The 21,683-nt window shown below is 44.0% G+C and overlaps 1 protein-coding gene across 1 annotated transcript in view; it reads left to right on the plus strand.

Moving 5' to 3' along the window:
• LOC144757465 (equilibrative nucleobase transporter 1-like) overlaps positions 1-21,683 on the plus strand; it is a 288,474-nt gene that overhangs the window by 115,489 nt on the left and 151,302 nt on the right. The gene's annotated exons all lie outside the window — the stretch shown is intronic.

The raw sequence follows: 21,683 nt of genomic DNA on the forward strand, positions 1-21,683 counted from the left end.
TTAAACGATTATATTGACACAAATAAACAGTGCGTGGACATTGTGAATAAACAATTAATCACCAGCATATATAAGGGTATTATACCCGTTATTGACACGGCACTATGGATAATGATACAGAGTCCCGCAGGAGGCTCAGGGCTCAGACAATGTTTGTAGTAACACCCACAGGACAACCCAGTAAAGAACCCCAATCTGCAACGACGAATCTACAGAATAAATACAACAAATTGGAAAAATTAATCCGTAAAGAAGTCTCAAAATGGTGGGAGGCTATAACCTTGGAAAAATACCAAGAAGAAAAAAGAGTCCCTAGAGGTCTAAGGATCCTGATAGCACCCTCATATGAGGAACCAGACATGGAACTTGCAGAGGAATGGGCAGAGAATCTTATGGATTGTTCCAACAGGATGTTATCTATCCTAATAAAACACGCATGGAAGGATAGACTTATACTACTCAAGAAAATAGCAGAACTCAGGGAGGAAATCTCCAAAGAGGAGATACCGGAAACCTTTACCAAAAGGATGGAGGAAATCAACAAAAGGATCAGTAAACACGAAGATGAAATAATAGCCAAAAAGGAACGTAAATTCCTAAGGGACCAAATTGACTATAGCTCTGGGAGAGTATTCACTTTCAGCAAGAAATATGACTACATGGTACGCAAGGGAATACAAGCGAACATCGATAAAACCCAGATGGAAGCAGAATCTGGGGAGGAAGTTGTAGAAAGTGATGTGTCTGTGGAGGAACAGGCATCAGGTTCTGCGGAAAATGTAACAAAGAACCCAACCAAATCAACACATTTTTGGGAGGAGTTCAAACGTATGAACCAAAACCAACAACAGCAGAATTGGCAAATAGATCGGGGCCGAGGAAGGGGCAGAGGATCCAGAGGAAAAGGCAGAGGCAGAGGAAATCAAGGAAAAGACGACAACAAGCCCAACCAAAAGACAGGCGGGGCGGAAGCGGCAAAAGGAAACACAGCCCCTATGGGAGTGGAAACACGGGGCCAGAAAAGAAGAGGAAAATGAATTTACAAAATGTGATAAATTTGTCATCCCGCTCCTTATCCAAGAGTGAACATGAGGTACTTCAATTTGGCCTTTCTTTTTGTCCTACAACAAACTTCTGCTACTCACAGGAACGTATAGACCTTTTTAAATTCACAAGAAAGCTAAGACTACACAAATGGAATAAACTTAAAGTAAAAAATACTACCTCCATTCCATCTAGCATAACACCTGCTAATGAAAGTATAATTGAAGTAGAAGCACTGATTACTTTGAAAAGTTTAGAAGGGGGTATGCCTACAAATGAGATGATTGATGCCAAATCCTTAGGTTTCAATACGAATTTAAATTGTCCTAACCCCTTCAAGCCGAAATCTTCATTTAATCCCTCATTGCCAACATGTGGTATTGATACCTTTGAATCTCTCATGATTGCTGATTTAAAAAATTTGGCAAAACAGAAACATTGGTCGGGAGACAATCTGACCAAAAGTGAACGGATTGCCATAAAAACATTACGTGATGACTCCTCTATTGTAATAAGACAATCTGACAAGGGGGGCAATGTGGTGGTCATGGATGCTAAAGACTACATTGCTGAAGGTATAAGGCAATTGACATGTGTAGACTGTTATGAGATCTCATCTTTGGAAAAGATTGAAGAAACTAATACCATATATTTTGAAATGTTGAAATGTTGGAAAGATCAAGGACTTATTGAATGGAATGAGTATTCGTTCCTTCTGAATCGTAATCCTATGATAGCAGTTTTATATTTGCTGCCAAAACTTCACAAGAATTTCAAAAATCCTCCAGGAAGACCAATTGTCTCTTCAATTGGGTCCTTGCTGGAGAATACATCTAGATATATCGACCACTTTCTACGCCCCTTTGTGGAAGAGACTCCATCTTACCTCAAAGACAGTAGGGACTTCATCAATAAGATGAAAGATTGTGTTTGGAATGAGAATTATTTGTTTATCACATTAGACGTGTGTAGCTTATACACGTCAATCAGACACATCAATGGTATTGAAGCCTGTCGTATGTTCCTGAAGAGAAGATCCATCTCTTATCTTGAACATACAAATATGATCATCACAATGATGCAGTTCTGTCTTGAGCATAATTATTTTGTGTTCAATGACACGTACTATCGTCAGTGCCAAGGGACAGCGATGGGGACTTGTTTTGCTCCCAGCTTCGCTAATCTATTCATGGCGAGCTGGGAGCAGCAAATAGCCAGGACCAATCATCTATATCGCAGCCATGTGAAAGTATGGCTGCGATATATAGATGACCTATTTATCATCTGGGAAGGTCCTAAAAACACTGCAGAATCATTCATTAGAGAACTCAACAGAAATGATCTCAACCTGACTCTAGAGGGTAACATCAGTGAAAATGGGGCGGTCTTCCTTGATCTATCTGTGGAGGTTGTAGCAGGCAAACTTGCGATGAAACTGATTCGCAAAAAGACCGCAGGGAACACCCTACTCCATGCGGAAAGCAGTCACCCGAGAACCTTGATAGAGAGCATTCCGTATGGAGAATTCCTCCGGGCCCGGAGGAATTGTAGCAGAGACTCCGACTTTGTTAAAGAGGGAGAATGCATGAAAAGACGCTTCAGGGAAAGAGGTTACAACCAAGACATTATAGATTGTGCTTTTGACAAGGCTAGTAAGATCAGTCATCTGTCCCTTCTGACCCCAGAACAGAGAAAAAAGAATGAGGGAAGTGAAACGATTAGATTCATTTCCACTTTTCACTCCAAGTCATGGAGAGTACAAAAAAGTTTGCAGAAATATTGGAAGGTTCTTAAAACTGAACCTACTCTCAATGACATCCTCAAGGAAAGGCCCAGTAGCACCTACCGCAGAGCAGACACACTGAGGAGTAAAGTAAGCCGCAATGAGGTGAGCATGATCAAACCGAATACCTCTAAGATCCAGGGCTTCTATACTTGCATGAAATGCAAAGCATGCAAATATAGTACTAATGTTAAAAAAGTGTACTTCCCTGTCGAGGACAAAGAAAGAACTATTGAAAAACACCTCACGTGTCTGTCAGAATACTGCGTATATGTACTCACATGCCCTTGTCCCAAAAAGTACGTAGGCAGTACTATGTTTCCAGCAAAGACCCGCATCTTACAACACATGAGGGCAATTCAAAATAAAGAACAGAATTCCCCTGTTGCTCGACATTTTGAGGAACTACATGGAGGGAATCGCAACCTTCTGAAATTCTTTGTGGTGGATAAATTGCCACCAATGAAAAGAGGGGGAGACAAGATTCGTAAGCTACGACAGTTGGAGAACGGGTATATTGTAGACCTAGACAGTCTGATTCCGGGGGGCCTGAACTCGGAGGAAGAAATGGTCTGGCATCTGGGCGAGTAAATCATACAATCATGTTATAGCTTCATTGGGGGTTTCCCTGCCTCTGTTTAGCTGCAAGTATTGAGTATTGGTGGTAACTACCGACCAAGATGATTTACATTGTATGTTCTAAATTCCTGCAACAATTTTAATCATTTTAATCACACTGGTATCACTTAGGTTTAGGTCTTGTAATCGAATATGTTTGAACATAGCTTGAAGTATAATAATCAATGATTATGTAATATTGTAAGAGCTGACAGGCTGTATTTTGTTTTGTCTTGCCGATGTACAGGTTCAAGAAGACTTGTCACCTGAAGAGAATAGGTGGTTTCCCACTGGGGAAGAAAAGATGAGAATACAAGGATGAGCGTAGTAAGGTGTACAAGCCAGTCCTCAATTGAAGCAAATAAGTCACTTGATCTGCTCAAATACTACTTGGACATTAATTTGCATATGGCCACTTGGCTGAGAATTAACAAGTCTCAAAAAAACCTTTAACAATACACATCCGCAAGTCAATATATGACTATAAGATTGACTAGAAATGGATGACAGAAATCAATAATCTATGATTGTTATTAGACATTATGGTCGGTTGTTATGACTATCTATCAATATTAGCATTGTTTACATATAAGGTCATAGGTGTCCCATGGTGGTTCGTCTCGTATCAGCCACTGGGCTTGGATTTTGAGATTATGTTTTTCCAGCAATGGTGTGCCTTATCACATGCATAAATGTGTTATTATTATTATTTGTAGACAAATTAATCCACTTGGTACGTGATAATCTACTAATGTTACATACACCATGCAAAGATGGCCACCATAGTCACCACAACTATGCCCTTTGTTTATGTTTATGGCCGGTACATTGACTACATATGCACTCTGCCATATGAGAGGTCGTCTCCTATCAGCCACTGGGCTTGTACCTTGAAAATATGTTTTTCTAGCACGGATATGCTATTATCACATGTAGAAATGTGTGACTCATGATTTAACGATATGTTAATAGATTTGGTATATAACAATTTTCATTGTTACATACACCATGCAAAGATGGCCACCATAGTCACCACAACTATGTCCTTTGTTTGTGTTCATGGCCGGTAACCTGACCACGTATGCACCTGGGTGAAACTTTATTTAAATTGTTTGTTTTCAATACACGAGCTACCCGTGAGCAAGGCGAGAGTTTCATCGCCGAAACGCGTTGGGTTTTGTTCCATATTTGCCGTGTATCACATGCTGGAACCTTTAAGAAATAAATTCTCTTTGAGCACACGTACTGTTTGGTGGAATTTATCGGACTTTACTGGAGTGGAGTTGCATACGCACAGCGGCCGCTGTGCTTGGTGGCAAACATTGAAGACAGGGCGACCTCCGCCCCTGGATTGCACCGCAGTTAATAGGTCCCGGTGCAAACGGAGGAAGTGGGCTGATCTATATATATATATATATATATATCACACTGTATGGCTCGTTTTTTTCCCCTGACCGGCGCTGCAAACTGTGGCCGCGGTATTCCTGCGGATGAGCCCGCCCGCTAAATTATTCAAAACCAAGGATTCCTCCGTCAGAGGATGTCATGGAGTCGCGATAAAATCCAATTGTAATCCACAAGGTTTACTTGAAGTTCGTTTTTATTTTTAATCCATTTGTGTCAAAAAGTAAGGCAAAAACCAACGCGTTTCGATAGCCTCCGCTGTCTTGGTCACGTGACCAAGACAGCGGAGGCTGTCGAAACGCGTTGGTTTTTGCCTTACTTTTTGACACAAATGGATTAAAAATAAAAACAAACTTCAAGTAAACCTTGTGGATTACAATTGGATTTTATCGCGACTCCATGACATCCTCTGACGGAGGAATCCTTGGTTTTGAATATATATATATATATACACATCTAAAAGTGTACAATTATGCAATAAATAGACTTCAAAAACAGATAAAATGAGAAAATAGTGTCATGTCTTTATTCTATAAAAATTTAATTAATTATATTATTGCATATACACCTACAAATAGCTATTTCCTACTATTTTTCTAAACTCCAACAATACTTCTACTGCATAGAATAACAATCAAAACTAAATGGTTTAGACTAAAATTAGAGAATCACACTCCAACATAATCCATTTAAAAAAAATTATTAGACACTAAAAGGTTGACATTTATTATTCTCACTCCAATCTGAAAATATTGGGGAAAGGTGTTGTACACTAAAGGGGTGACTTTTATTATTTCCATCCCAATCTACATCAATTTGGGAAAGGTGTTGGGCACTAAAGGGGTGACATTTACTATTCCAGTCTAATCTAACCATATGGGTGAAAGTGTTGAACACCAAAGTAATAACTTTTACTATCCACTCCAATGTAAACACATTTGTGGAATTCTTTGGACACTAAAGGGGTGGCATTTACTATTCCCACTCCAATCTAACAATATTGGGGAAAGGTGTTGGACACTAAAGGTGTAATATTTACTATTTCCACACCAATGTAACTATATTGGGGTAAGGTGTTGGACACAAAAGGAGTGACATTTAATATCCTCCTCCCATCTAACCATACTGGGGGAAAGTTTTGGACACTAATGGGATGATATTTACTTTTGCCATTCCTATCTAACCATATTGGGGGAAGGTGTTGGACACTAAAGAGGTGACATTTACTATTCCTACTCCAATCTAAGGCTATTTGATTATGATGTTGGTTGGTAAAGAAGTACATTTTACTATATACGGTGTAGGTGTGGCTAGCTTAGATGGCCGTTTGGATGTGCCATTGAGGAGCTCCGGCACCACTTTCATGAAATATTTCAACATCCTCTATGCCACCTTAACCTCCGCGGCTTGTAGCCTTGTTTTCTAACCCCACCTCCCACCCGCAGAGCAGTTTAGGGCTGATTTGTGGCCCTGTTCGCCAGTGGATCGATCGGCACTGGCATAGCCCTATGGGTCCTGGAAACCTTGCTGCTCTGCTGGGCCCCACTTGCTATCTGACGACAGCTCCTCAGCCTGAGCGACTTGGAGTGTGGGCTCTGGGTAATGAATTCTCCCCACTGAGGGGTTCAGGCACAAGCTCCCGGCCTTTGGAGGAGTGACGTGAGGCTGGGAGGGTCCATGGTTTCAGTGGAGCCTTTTGAGGCTGCTGCCCTCCGACCAGAGATTTTGGCCTAATGGCAAGCATCTGGCCCCAAGTTTGTGTCTAGACTGGAATGTGGCCGCTGCTCGGCCCACCGGTGCTGAGTGCCTGTACCTCACAAAGCAGGCACATACACGCTCCCTTTGCGTGCAGCCCAATCCTCACCAACATGCTTAGGGTCCGGGCAGCCTGTGAGTGAGAAGCGGCCTCTCGGAAGCCCTGGACCCTGACACAGGTGATTTCAGGGTCATTTCTGACACAGACATTGGGGCCCCTTAACTAGTGCCACAGCAGGAGAATAGTGCTGACTATGGTGTCTGCTGCAAAAATCTCCCGATAAATGGTACGTGGCCTCGTTGAGATTGTTGTCTCAGGGTGCTGGGTGGCTGTATAAAGACAGGAGATGGCTGAGAGGCACCCAGGCCCCAAAAGGGTATATTGAACTGTTGAAGCTGGTTGGGAGTGGGCCGCACTCACCAGAAAAGCACAGATTAGTACCAGCGGACATAGGGCCTGGAGTGGAAAATTACCTGTTTGGTGGAAACCCATCACCAGGAGGCTGCGCTTTCCATCTGAGAGTCACTGCTGGCAGCTCCTCCTGGCTCCACCACGGTGAGTCAGGCCAGTTCCTGGTAGGTCTACTCTGGGGGTGACTGGTGCGTGGGTGTCCCCGTGGGAAGTATAGCTGCAGCTTGCCTGAATGGAAAAGGGTGCCTCAGACATGAATCCTATTTAAGAGGACTGACGGCCTGCCGTGGGCACCACTGAGTCATTTTAATTCTTGGCACTCTTGAACGGGTGCCCTAAGGCTGATCCTGCTGCATCTTTGGAAGTAATACTTTTAGCCAACTCAGATAGGTTCGGAATGTGTCAGTACTGCCGGCATCTGAACGAAGGATGCTGACTGTGGTGGATGACTTTGAGATTTGGGACCGGTCACCTGCTCCACTCCCTGCATTGTTTGGACCTCTTGCGATGAGATGAGATCTAAGCTGAGTCCCATGCTCTCCACACCACTGGAGTCAAGCTATCCAGGCTGAAGACGGCTGATAGCAAGAAACCGGTCCTAGGAAGCTTGATTCCGGTCCAGGAATGACATGGCTTGGCAGTTCGAGCTGGACTGTTCCCATGAGGCACAGGGTCAAGGCTGATTTGCATATGGCCATGTCTGAACTGGGGTGGTGTGGAGTGCAAAAAAACGATGGATGTAGGCCCAGATCTCTGTACTGGGGTGAATGTATGACATTGTTCTGCATTCTGTCCATCAACTGTTATTAGGTCTCGCCTGTCGATGCGCATGCGCATCGAGCTTGCGAGACTATGGGGGCTTAAACAGTCTTTAACCAACTTGCAAGGAATCGTGGCGATTCCTTGCAGTGCCCGTGAAATTCAAGCTTAATGCGCATGTGCATTGAGCTTAAAAGCGCGTGCACATGCCCCCATCCGCCTGCTTGCATGTATTTTCCCTCAGCCGCACTCCTCCCACACCCCCGCTCCGCCCCCTCCCCTGCCTGCCGTGTCGCATTTCTTCAGTTCCCTTAGCCGCACTCCAGGCCCCTGCTGCTTTCACACCCTCATGCCGCTCTCCCCGCTCCGCCCCCTCCCCTGCCCGCCGTGTCGCATTCATCCCCCCTCCCCTTCTATGCCTTCCCTCCGTCTTCCCTCCCACAGGCAACAAGAGGCTAGTTCACGACGCGCGTCCACATCACAGCCATCAGCCTCCCTCCCGCGGGCAGCTTGGCCTCAGGTATTCACCCCAGCGCGACTTCTCCTCCCCCCTAATTACATGCCTGCTGTTTACTTCTTTCGCGGCAGCTCTCTCGCACATCAAAGGCTGCCCCCCACGCCTCGCAAGAGACTTCATTGGAATGCGCTCCATGCATTCTCCCCTCCCTTTCAGCCTCTTTCCCAGCTCCAAGCCGGACCCTCCTTTCTCACCTCCTCTTTCTTTATTTACAGGGAGAACTTGTATTTTTCCCCAAGGCAACCAGTTCTGACACACACCAACTTAGAGCTTGACTTGTACTGACGCTGTCACCCCAGCAGACATGCAAGCATCAGACATCCACAAGCAAAGGCCTTACTTGCCACAAGCGCAGCACAAGCTTTACACACGCAGTTCAATATTCATCTAGATGTTCGTTTCTATAGACCTACCCGGGGAGCACAGCGCCGTAAATAAAACATGTTCACAAGAGGTACATTATTCTGTTAACATATGTAGCATGATGTACCTTAGGCCTTTGACATGGCAGACGTCACAAGTGCAACCCTCGCTCCCCTACACACTTAAACGCACCTGTCAGCACCCGTGCTTACGGCTGTCTCTGCAGTACTGGGCACAGTTTTGCGAACTGTATTTCATTTCCTTACGCATTGTACTGAGACCACAAGCTGTATTTTTGTGCGGCTATGATCCTGGTGTCACCTGGCTCTATCTTGGTGAAGAACATAGACTGAACAGTACAGCAGTGTTTGGATTTAAACTACTTGCTACTCAAATCTGGAATTCGTTTGTGGGCTGGAATTCTTTTGTGGCTAACCTTCAAGGTGGCATTGAGCTTTCTCATTGGCAGCAGTTCTGCCTTTAGTGATTCTGTGCATGTTGACACTGCATCTCTATTTACCTGTCTGAGCAGACTCCTGACTTGGGTCAAGAGGATGCAATTTTATCAAATCTACTTGTCCAGTTAGGTAGTTTTTTGAGAAATCAACTTGTCCGATTTAAAAAAGCTTAACTTCCCATATTTACAGAATGCAGTGAAGTGACTGATCACGGAAGAGATCGTATTAGAGCTCTGATAGCTTCTCTGCCTATGCCAGAGTTCTATTAAGTCAGCGTTTTTTGTATCTTTGTAATGATACAGGATTTTAGATATACCAAGGCTTAATTTGCGTCAAATCTTTGAATAATCACGCGCTGTGTGTTCAGGGCCTCTGTTTATGAACACGATAATCTTAGGCCAGTTTTCTTATGGCAGGGCTTAAGATATGCCAGCATTTAGTTCGCGAAAATTCATATTATAGCAGATTTGAAGAAATATAATTGTTTATACGAGGGATGCTTGTGTTAAGAGTCACAGTGCACGCCTTTCCTGTGCTAAACACAAAGCCAATGCAACAGGGGCTGCAGCTGTTCCTGCTTCCCAGACTGCACAGGCAGCGTCTGTGTAAGCGTGTGTTGGTTGTATTTGACAGCTGCCCGCAACACAAACGTAACGTCAAACATCTAACACCACAGGCTTCAAACACACCGTGACAGCACAGGCTTTACATGCACACGTTGCAGCAAGCAGACTTTGCTGTAACGGCACACATCGCAAACGTTATCCTCGATTCACAGCACAACTGTACCTGCGCACACCAGCAAGTGCAAACTTAATCAACAAACAGATCACAGCACAGACTTTGCACATATACATGCATTCACACACCTTCCAATCCTTGCCCTCAAACAGCAAAGGCCTTACTCTAAATCTTTCACCCACTCTGCACCTTTCACCCACTCTGCACCTTTCACCCACTCTGCACCTTTCACCCACTCTGTACCTTTCACCCACTCTGTACCTTTCACCCACTCTAAATCTTTCACCCACTCTAAATCTTTCACCCACTCTAAATCTTTCACCCACTCTGCACCTTTCACCCACTCTGCACCTTTCACCCACTCTGTACCTTTCACCCACTCTGTACCTTTCACCCACTCTGTACCTTTCACCCACTCTGTACCTTTCACCCACTCTGTACCTTTCACCCACTCTACCTTTCACCCACTCTGCACCTTTCACCCACTCTGCACCTTTCACCCACTCTGCATCTTTCACCCCCTCTGCATCAGTCACCCACTCTGCTTCAGTCACCCACTCTGCTTCAGTCACCCACTCTGCTTCAGTCACCCACTCTGCTTCAGTCACCCACTCTGCTTCAGTCACCCACTCTGCTTCAGTCACCCACTCTGCTTCAGTCACCCACTCTGCTTCAGTCACCCACTCTGCTTCAGTCACCCACTCTGCTTCAGTCACCCACTCTGCTTCAGTCACCCACTCTGCATCATTCACCCACTCTGCATCATTCACCCACTCTGCAAATTGATGAATGTTATGCCATTTTCATAGACATAAACAACTTTTAGGACGGAAAAAAAGGGGGTCTACGGAGTAGTGCATCAGATACGTTACACACAAAATATACTTCCCAAAAGTGAGCTACAGCATGCAAGGATGTTGATCAGGCTTCAGGCCAAAAAGCAAAAGTAATTCGTCCAATATTACACCAACAAAACAAAGAAAAATATGTGGCAGGAAGCGAGGACGAGGATGTACAAACACAAAAGTGAAACAGCCAACTTTTGATTGGGGCAATAAACAAGCACTATTCATCCGAGGAATGGGACGGATTAAACACAATGGTCAAGAGTTACACAAAAAGCCGTACGCATATAACAATAGCAATTATTCACACGGAATTACATCAAATATAAGAAAGATATTACGCAACTTGGATTCAGCGCTAACAGCATCAATAAACATTACATAGGTCTCTTAGCTTCACAAAACAACGCGTAATAAAATTAATACTTTTGAAGTGTACAATATTCATGGCGAAAATAGCACTTAGAAACTCAAAGAACAGCTCTTGTACGTCAAATAACAAACACCAGCTAATAATACATTACATAACACTTTAAGAAAACAAATACATTACATATCGAAGAATAAAAACAAGACTTTAATTTACATTACATAATATTCATTTAGAAATATTGCGAACGAAAACATACAATGTCAACATTATTAAAAATACACTCCTATTCATTCGTTAACTTAAACATACTATAGATACTACATTACATTACTTATAAAAAAATTTAGGAATACATTCTTACCTGTCAAACGACGCAGCAACAGCACAAGAACAAGAACACGCCTTCCGCGATTCAACATTCTCGATCTTCTGGGGAATTCCACCGTTGACGTAAGCAAATCAGAATGCAAGGTCAAAAACGTCGCATTCCGATTGGCTACAAATAAACGTCAAGGGAACGTAAACACTCACAACACCACCAAAAAAACTAGAACGCTAACGTAGGCAACGTCAAGGTGACGCGTTGCGTCGGCCATTTTAAACATAATACTATTAATACGGGACTCCACTGACACAAATAACACACCTAACACCACACATTAATTTAAACACACACATTTACCTGCATCTCTATTTACCTGTCTGAGGAGACTCCTCACTTGGGTCAAGAGGATGCAATTTTAACAAATTACACACACTCTGTAGCTTGCGCGAACTCTGATGCTTTAAGCCACTCTGCATCGTTCCGCCACTCTGCAACATTCAGCCACTCTGCATCATTCAGCCACTCTGCATCATTCACCCACTCTGCATCATTCAGCCACTCGGCATCTTTCACCCACTCTGCTTCATTCACCCACTCTGCTTCATTCACCCACTCTGCTTCATTCACCCACTCTGCTTCATTCACCCACTCTGCTTCATTCACCCACTCTGCTTCATTCACCCACTCTGCTTCATTCACCCACTCTGCTTCATTCACCCACTCTGCTTCATTCACCCACTCTGCTTCATTCACCCACTCTGATTCATTCACCCACTCTGCTTCATTCACCCACTCTGCATCTTTCACCCACTCTGCATCTTTCACCCACTCTGTACCTTTCACCCACTCTGTACCTTTCACCCACTCTGTACCTTTCACCCACTCTGTACCTTTCACCCACTCTGTACCTTTCACCCACTCTGTACCTTTCACCTTCTCTGTACCTTTCACCTTCTCTGTACCTTTCACCCACTCTGTACCTTTCACCCACTCTGTACCTTTCACCCACTCTGTACCTTTCACCCACTCTGCACTTTTCACCCACTCTCTACCTTTCACCCACTCTGTACCTTTCACCCACTCTGCACCTTTCACCCACTCTGCACCTTTCACCCACTCCGTACCTTTCACCCACTCCGTACCGTTCACCCACTCTGTACCTTTCACCCACTCTGCACCTTTCACCCACTCCGTACCGTTCACCCACTCCGTACCGTTCACCCACTCTGTACCTTTCACCCACTCTGTACCTTTCACCCACTCTGTACCTTTCACCCACTCTGTACCTTTCACCCACTCTGTACCTTTCATCCACTCTGTACCTTTCACCCACGCTGTACCTTTCACCCACGCTGTACCTTTCACCCACTCTGTACCTTTCACACACTCTGTAGCTTTCACCCACTCTGTACCTTTCACCCACTCTGTACCTTTCGCCCACTCCGTACCTTTCGCCCACTCTGTACCTTTTGCCCACTCTGTACCTTTCGCCCACTCTGTACCTTTCGCCCACTCTGTACCTTTCGCCCACTCTGTACCTTTCGCCCACTCTGTACCTTTCACACACTCTTTACCTTTCACACACTCTTTACCTTTCACCCACTCTTTACCTTTCACCCACTCTGTAGCTTTCACCCACTCTGTAGCTTTCACCCACTCTGTAGCTTTCACCCACTCTGTACCTTTCGCCCACTCCGTACCTTTCGCCCACTCTGTACCTTTCGCCCACTCTGTACCTTTCGCCCACTCTGTACCTTTCGCCCACTCTGTACCTTTCGCCCACTCTACCTTTCGCCCACTCTGTACCTTTCGCCCACTCGGTACCTTTCACACACTCTGTACCTTTCACCCACTCTGCACCTTTCACCCACTCTGTACCTTTCACCCACTCTGTACCTTTCACCCACTCTGCATCATTCACCCACTCTGCATCTTTCACCCACTCTGCATCTTTCACCCACTCTCCATCTTTCACCCACTCTGCATCTTTCACCCACTCTGCATTTTTCACCCACTCTGCATCTTTCACCCACTCTGCTTCATTCACCCACTCTGCTTCATTCACCCACTCTGCTTCATTCACCCACTCTGCTTCATTCACCCACTCTGCTTCATTCACCCACTCTGCTTCAGTCACCCAGTCTGCATCTTTCACCCACTCTGCATCTTTCACCCACTCTGCATCTTTCACCCACTCGGCATCTTTCACCCACTCGGCATCTTTCACCCAATTTGCATCTTTCACCCACTCTGCATCTTTCACCCCCTCTGCATCAGTCACCCACTCTGCTTCAGTCACCCACTCTGCTTCAGTCACCCACTCTGCTTCAGTGACCCACTCTGCTTCAGTCACGCACTCTGCATCATTCACCCACTCTGCATCATTCACCCACTCTGCATCATTCACCCACTCTGCATCATTCACCCACTCTGCAAATTGATGAATGTTATGCCATTTTCATAGACATAAACAACTTTTAGGACGGAAAAAAAGGGGGTCTACGGAGTAGTGCATGAGATACGTTACACACAAAATATACTTCCCAAAAGTGAGCTACAGCATGCAAGGATGTTGATCAGGCTTCAGGCCAAAAAGCAAAAAACATTCGTACAATATTACACCAACAAAACAAAGAGAAATATGTGGCAGGAAGCGAGGACGAGGATGTACAAACACAAAAGTGAAACAGCCAACTTTTGATTGGGGCAATAAACAAGCACTATTCATCCGGGGAATGGGACGGATTAAACACAATGGTCAAGAGTTACACAAAAAGCCGTACGCATATAACAATAGCAGTTATTCACACGGAATTACATCAAATATAAGAAACATATTACGCAACTTGGATTCAGCGCTAACAGCATCAATAAACATTACATAGGTCTCTTAGCTTCACAAAACAAAATGTGAGCTACAGCATGCAATGATGTTTATCAGGCTTCAGGTCACAAAACAAAAATTATTCGGACAAGATAACACCAACAAAACAACGAAGAAATATCTGGCAGGAAGCGAGGACGAGGATGTACAAACACAAATGTGAAACAGCCTACTTTTTATTGGGGGAATAAATAAACATTATTCACCCGGGGAATGGGACGGATTAAACACAATTGTCAAGAGTTACACAAAAAGCCGTACGCATATAACACGAGCATTTATTCACACGAAATTACATCCAATATACAAAAAACACTATTCTGACCGATGGTGCCGCAAAATACATACACATACAACACTCACCCTCAAATTCTCAGCCTCACTCACGAACACCTATCATCACACACTCTCACACCCCCTTACCCTCACCCCCTCATCCTCACACACCCTCACAACACTCACACCCTCACTCATACTAAAACCGTCACCCTCAATCACCCTCACACACCAGCACACACCCTCACACCCCTGGACCCTCACATCCACTCACACCGTCCAAGTCCACCCTCCAACTACAGCCTATAACTACAATACCACCCTACAACTCTACCCTCCAACTACAACTCCACCCTCCAACTCCACACATAAATAGCGTTAGGCAACATTTATTTTAATAAGTAAAAATCGGATTACACACTTGTAGCTATTCAAATATAAAAACGTAATGCATCGCGAGGACAGTGCAGCAATTAATACACAAAAATGCAGAAAGAAATTGTAAAATAAATCATTTTTTTAACAAAAAACATAAATGCACACAAAATAGGGAAACATCTGAATACACTGCAAATAATACAACAATTTAAAAGTGGACAAAGCCATCTAAAGGACACAAATTCACAACAGAAAGCACTTACTAAAGTAAGGGAAAATAAACCATTAAACAATGCCGGAATAAAACCAAAACACAAACAAAGTGCGTAATCACAAAAGCACGAGACTTCACAGCCTAATTGCAATTCTTCCAAAACTACAATAAAGTATTCCACTCAAAGTAACCAAAAAATTATAAACAATTAATAAAGGTGGATTCATACGTATACTTGGCCATTAATTAACATACATAGTACTTTAAAGTCATTCAAATGGTATTGAAAACATAACATTTCTTTTTGATAAAAAAATACAGGTTTTGAAAAGTATAAGCTTACACTCCATAAGTATTGCTTTAAAATGTTATAGTACTTACAAAAACATACATAAGGAATTGGTGCTCAAAAGCAGCAAAAACATGTAGGCTTCAAAATATACAGCAAATATAGCTTTTACGTACCAGTACAATAAATAGAAATATTTAAAGGTGGGCGAAATTCAGAAAGTATACGGAAAACAAAACAACAAAGAAAACATAAATACAATTTAATCAACACCAAAACACAAGGAACAATAAAAAAAAGTACCGTCTAAATAACACATTTTCAACTAAACAAATATAGCAACATGTAGAAAGAGTACATCCCAAAACGTTTTCTTTATAACATACATTACATAAAAGTAAGCAAAAATACATTAACTAAGGGAAATTAGAAACATTCCATAAAAGTACAATAGGTACATACACAAGCCAAGTACAATCGCAAAGTTAATTCTTTAAAAAACATTACTAAACATTACAAAACTTAATAAATATATATATAGTAAAGAAACACTAGGTAAACAACACAAAAAAATGATTAGATTGACAACTTACCTGTCCAACGACGCGGCTCCAACGCGGGAAGCATGACGCGCCTTAGACATACGCCGGTTCCTGAAGATCTGGAAGTTTCCCAATTAACGTGACGCAATTGCAACGCTACGTAAGAAAACGTTGCAATTTGATTGGACGGAATACACGTCAATCAAAATCCAAGGTAAATCGGCAAAATAAACTAGAAGGCTAACCTAAATAACATAGGTAGCGTTATGGCACAGGGTAGCATCCGCAATTTTTACGCACGAACAAAAAAAAAGGGAAAAGGGACTAATTCTAGGACTATGCAAAATTCCGTAATCAAAACGCACACACACATACAAACTCACACTGCTACACACACACACGCTCACAACAACACAACAACACACACACATACAACACACTTACAGTCACCCCCACACACTCACCCTCACACCCTCACTCACCCTCACACAATTACCATCACACACCATCTCTCACCATCACACCATCACCCTCACACCCCATCACCCTCACACCCCATCACCCTCACACACCACTCACCCTCACACACCATCAATCACTCACACAATAACCATCACACACAACCACTTACCCTCACCCAATTACCCTCACACACCATCACTCACCATCACCCCATCAACCTCACACCCCATCAACCTCACACCCCATCACCCTCACACACCTCACTCAATGCCACAGCGTCACTCAACACCACAGCACCACTCAACACCACAGCACCACTCAACGCCACAGCACCACTCAATGCACAGCATCCATCAACGCCCAAAAAAAAACCAGCGTCACTCAACGTCACAGAAACAACAAAAAAAAGCATCGATCAAAGCAACAGCATTACGCCACACCACAGCATCACTCAATGTCACTGCATCACTCAAAAGCACAGCATCACTCAGCACCACCACAGCATCACTCAACACCACCAGAGCATCACTCAGCACCACCACAGCATCACTCAACACCACCACAACATCAAACAGCACCACCACAGCACCACTCAGCACCACCACAGCATCAATCAGCAGCAGCACAGCATCACTCAGCACAACAACAGCATCACTCAGCGCAACAACAGCATCACTCAACGCAACAACAGCATAACTCAGCTCAACCATAGCATCAATCAGCGCAAACACAGCATCACTCAGCGCAACAACAGCATCACTCTGTGCAACCACAGCATCACTCAGCGCAAAATACAGCATCACTCAGCTTAACAAAAGCATCACTCAGCGCAACCACAGCATAACTCAGCATCGCCACAGCTTCGCTGGTTCAAATATGTTCTCTGTGTTTCAAGCTTTATTACAAATGTCAACAAAAATGTTAAAATTTCACTTCTGTTCTTGGATTTTCGACCCTCTAAAATACACTGAACAAAATATTCACTACAGTTATTTACAAAAAATTAAACTATTGCCAGTATAAATTACAATCACTTTTATTTAACTATTAATTATTTTAACCAAAAAAAACCAAAAAACTAATTACAATATCAATACCAATATCAATACATCTAAGTCACATAAACACAAAAAAAACATCAAACCATCGGCCTAACACCCCATCACACTCTCACACCATCACCCTCACACACCACTCACCTTCACACACCATCAAGCACTCACACACTGTCAAACACTCACACACCTCACCCTCACATCCTCATAACACCTCAGCCTTAGACCCACACCCATTCTCACTCACCCTCACTCTCACACATCCTCACTCTCACACATCCTCACTCACCCTCACACACTAAAAACGCTCTAGCGCACTCACACTCACACATCCTAAACAACACAAACACTCATTTCCACAAAAACTCACACTCACCTACCCTCACACCCACAAACTCCCTCACACACCCTCACTCACATTCAAACCTTCACACCTTCACTCATTCACACCCTCACACCCTCAACACCTCATCCTCACACACCCTCACTCAACATATACACTCACCCTCACCCATCCTCACTCACCCTCACACACTAAAAACGCAATAGCACACTCACCATCACACATCCTAAACAACACAAACACTCATTTCATCAACTCACCAACAACAACTACATCCTCCAAATACACACTCAAACACAACACCCTAACGCCACAGCACCACTCAATGCCACAGCACCTCTAAATGCCACAGCAACACTAAATAACACTACACCACACAATGCCACAGCATTACTCAATGCTACAACATCACTCAATGCCACAGCATCACTTCATACAACAGCATCACTCTATGCCACATCAACACTCAATAGCACAGCATCACTCAATGCCACAAACAAAAACAACGCCACAGCATCACTCAGCACCAATCAACGCCACAACAACAGTCAACGCAATAAAACAATTAAATAGCACAGCACCACTCAATACCACATCAACACTCAGCGTCACAGCGTCACTCAGCGCCACAGCATCATGCAGCGCCACAGCATCACTCAGCGCAACAGCATCACTCAACGTCAAAGTGTCACTCAGCGCAACAGCATCACTCAGCGCCACAGCGTCATATAACGCTATAGCATCACTCAATGCCACAGCAACACTCAGCGCAACAGCATCACTCAGCAGCACAGCATCACTCAGCACCAGAGCATCACTCAGCGCCAACACAGCATCAATAGTTCAAATATGTTTTGCCAATGTTACAAAAAATATTCAAAATGTCAAACTAAATCTTAAAAATGCACTTCTGTTCTTGGATTTTCGCCACAATAAAATAAACAAAATCTTCACTAAATATATTTCATAAAGTTTAAGCTAATAGCAATATAAAATAACATGCATATTTTTTTACGTATTAATTATTTAAAAAATTTAAAAGCCATTGATTTTTTTTATATCAAAACATAAAAGTCACGTACATACTAAACATGTTGCTTTACAAATGCTAGAGGTGTCACATTTACAAAAATGATAACTATTGCCTTTGTAAAGAAGAAAGCTATTAATGTAGCTATTTACAAAAAAAATACATAAAAAAATAACACCTATAGCTCTAACTTTCCTACTGCGAGACCTATTGCATTTCCAATGCTTGTTTTTGCATTTGTCACCCCCAGTGGGATGGGTATGCTCAGACGTGAGTCCCATGCTCTCCACACCACTGGAGTCAAGCTATCCTGGCTGAAGACTGCTGATAGCCAGAAACCGGTCCTAGGATGCTTGATTCCGGTCCAGGAGTGACATGGCTTGGCGGTTCGGGCTGGATCACAACATAGTTTGTGATTGAGGGACTGAGTTCCTCTGTGTGCCTCTGGACTGCCCTTCCACTGTCTTTCATGGGTTGGCAAGCTGTCGCAAAGATGGTGTTTCTGTCTCGGTACCTTTGTTACCCAGCACTCCTTTCATGTGCTGCCCTGGGCTGTCTTCCGTAGGCTAAACTCCTTACTGACTTCCCTGATTTAAGTGGGGGGCTGTAGTAGAGTGGCCATGGCCCACCTAACTCTACCAATAGAGGACGGAGAGCTGGCGGTCCCTGATTTATCGCAGAACTACTTGGCTGCCCAAATACAACATACGGCCCATTGGTTGATTGAAGAGGAAACCTTGGAGAAGACACTACTTGGAGATTACGGAGGGCAAACTACCCTGTCCCAGCTCTTGATGGCGGTAGGCAGGGATGTGTCCTCAACTTTATTAGATACACTGCTTTTCTGTGGGAGCGGACCATTAAAAGTGTCTTGGGTAAGGCCCTGTTTGCTTGTGACTTGATCTTCTGGGATCTCCTGGCCTTTAGTTTGTTGGGTACCTCAGTAGACTTGACTTCATATAATACATTATATACAAATTGACACATATTACATGAAATATTTTCTACATCGATATTTTTTACAACAAAATTTAAAGATTACTAAAATAATTTTTCTACCTATGATATTCGTGTCTACTATATTTCTGAAATTGCAATATTCTTGGCACCATATTTTTGTATCACAATATGTTTTTTAGATATTTTGTCCAAATACTGTACGCTCCCCAAACATCAGAGCCCAAGTTTAGTGTTGCTGAGGAGTTTTGCCTTCTTGAAAGTGTCCAAAGTGGAGCGGGTGGGACCAGGAAAATGTTACCACATTGGTTAGGATGCACCCAGGTGTTGTTCTCACCCACTAGCTCGAGCCTGGCATAAATGTGGCACCTCCAGGCACTCACTTCGGACCAGTCCTAGACCTGAAAAGGATTAGGAGTGGTGTGAACCTGCTGAGACCCAAAAAGAGCCTCAAAGGACTAGACTTGTTCTCTTGAACTTAGGACAAAGTAGACCGACTCCAAGGCTCATAAGCTTGACCACCTGTTAAAGATACAGACACATAAGTTAAAAAAGGCTTTTACATGCAACCACCCAGCTGACCAGTGGCAACTGGACCTATCAATCAATCAATCAATCATAACATTTGTATAGCGCACTACTCACCCGGAAGGGTCTCAAGGCCCTTGGGGGAAGGGATCCGCTATTACTCGAACAGCCAGGTCTTGAGTTGCTTCCTGAAGGCGAGATGGTCCTGGGTCAGTCGTAGGTGGGTGGGGAGGGAGTTCCATGTCTTGGCCGCCAGGTAGGAGAAGGATCTACCTCCGGCGGTGGCTCTTCGGATGCGTGGTAAGGCGGCGAGGCTTGTGGAACGTAGCTGGCGGGTGGGCGTGTAGAAGGTCAGGCGGTCGTTGAGGTACTTGGGGTCCAGGTCGTGGAGAGACTTGTGTGCGAGGAGCCTGAACGTGATCCTCTTGCTGACGGGGAGCCAGTGCAGGTCCTTCAGATGGCCGGAGATGTGGCTGCGTCGGGGGATGTTCAGGATGAGTCGGGCGGAGGCGTTCTGGATGCGTTGGAGTCTTTTCTGTAGCTTGGCTGTGGTTCTGGCGTAGAGGGTGTTTCCGTAGTCCAGTCGGCTGGTGACGAGGGCCTGGGTGACCGTCTTCCTGGTTTCGGTCTGGATCCATCGGAAGATCTTGTGGAGCATGCGTAGGGTGTTGAAGCATGATGAGGACCCTGCTATTTGGCCTCTGCCTAACACCCTGTAAGTTAGTAATTAAACCCATTTGGTCATGGGGGCTTTAGAAGTGTACTCCTGAGGTGGATTGGCACTTAAAGGACTAAAGTCAGTAGAGAAAATCTTCCACCGGGACAAACCTGTTTGTTGTAATCGACCTATGCTCCATCGCAGTCCGCATCAAATTGTGCATTGATCAGCCTACCACGACCATCATTTGTCATTGGCACTTTGTTCTTCTTGGCTCTACTTATTCGGTTTTTGCCATTTTGTTAATTAAATTGTATTATTGTGTTGCATTTCAGCTCTATTACTGTTTTGCTACTCTATAAATAATGTACTCATTGCTGTAATTTAAACATGTCAGCTCTGTGCGATAGCTGTTAGAGGGTTGAGCTCAGGCTAATTTAGAGACTTTAGGGGTTCACCCTGGCAAGGGTTGTGAATGTTCCTTGAGGTGGGTAGTCATCAGCTCTAATTAATAATCCACTAGTTACAGTCCGCTTCACAACACGGCTCACCAAGAGACTTCAGGTCACACAAAACACCACAGCCAGACTCACACTTAATCTCCCTCTCTGCACATCGCAAGTCTTCCACCGGCTCCCAGTTCACAAAAATACACTCTTCGAGCTCCTAA

This window comes from Lissotriton helveticus, chromosome 1_1 (assembly GCF_964261635.1).
Source record: "Lissotriton helveticus chromosome 1_1, aLisHel1.1, whole genome shotgun sequence".
Lineage (NCBI taxonomy): Eukaryota > Metazoa > Chordata > Amphibia > Caudata > Salamandridae > Lissotriton > Lissotriton helveticus.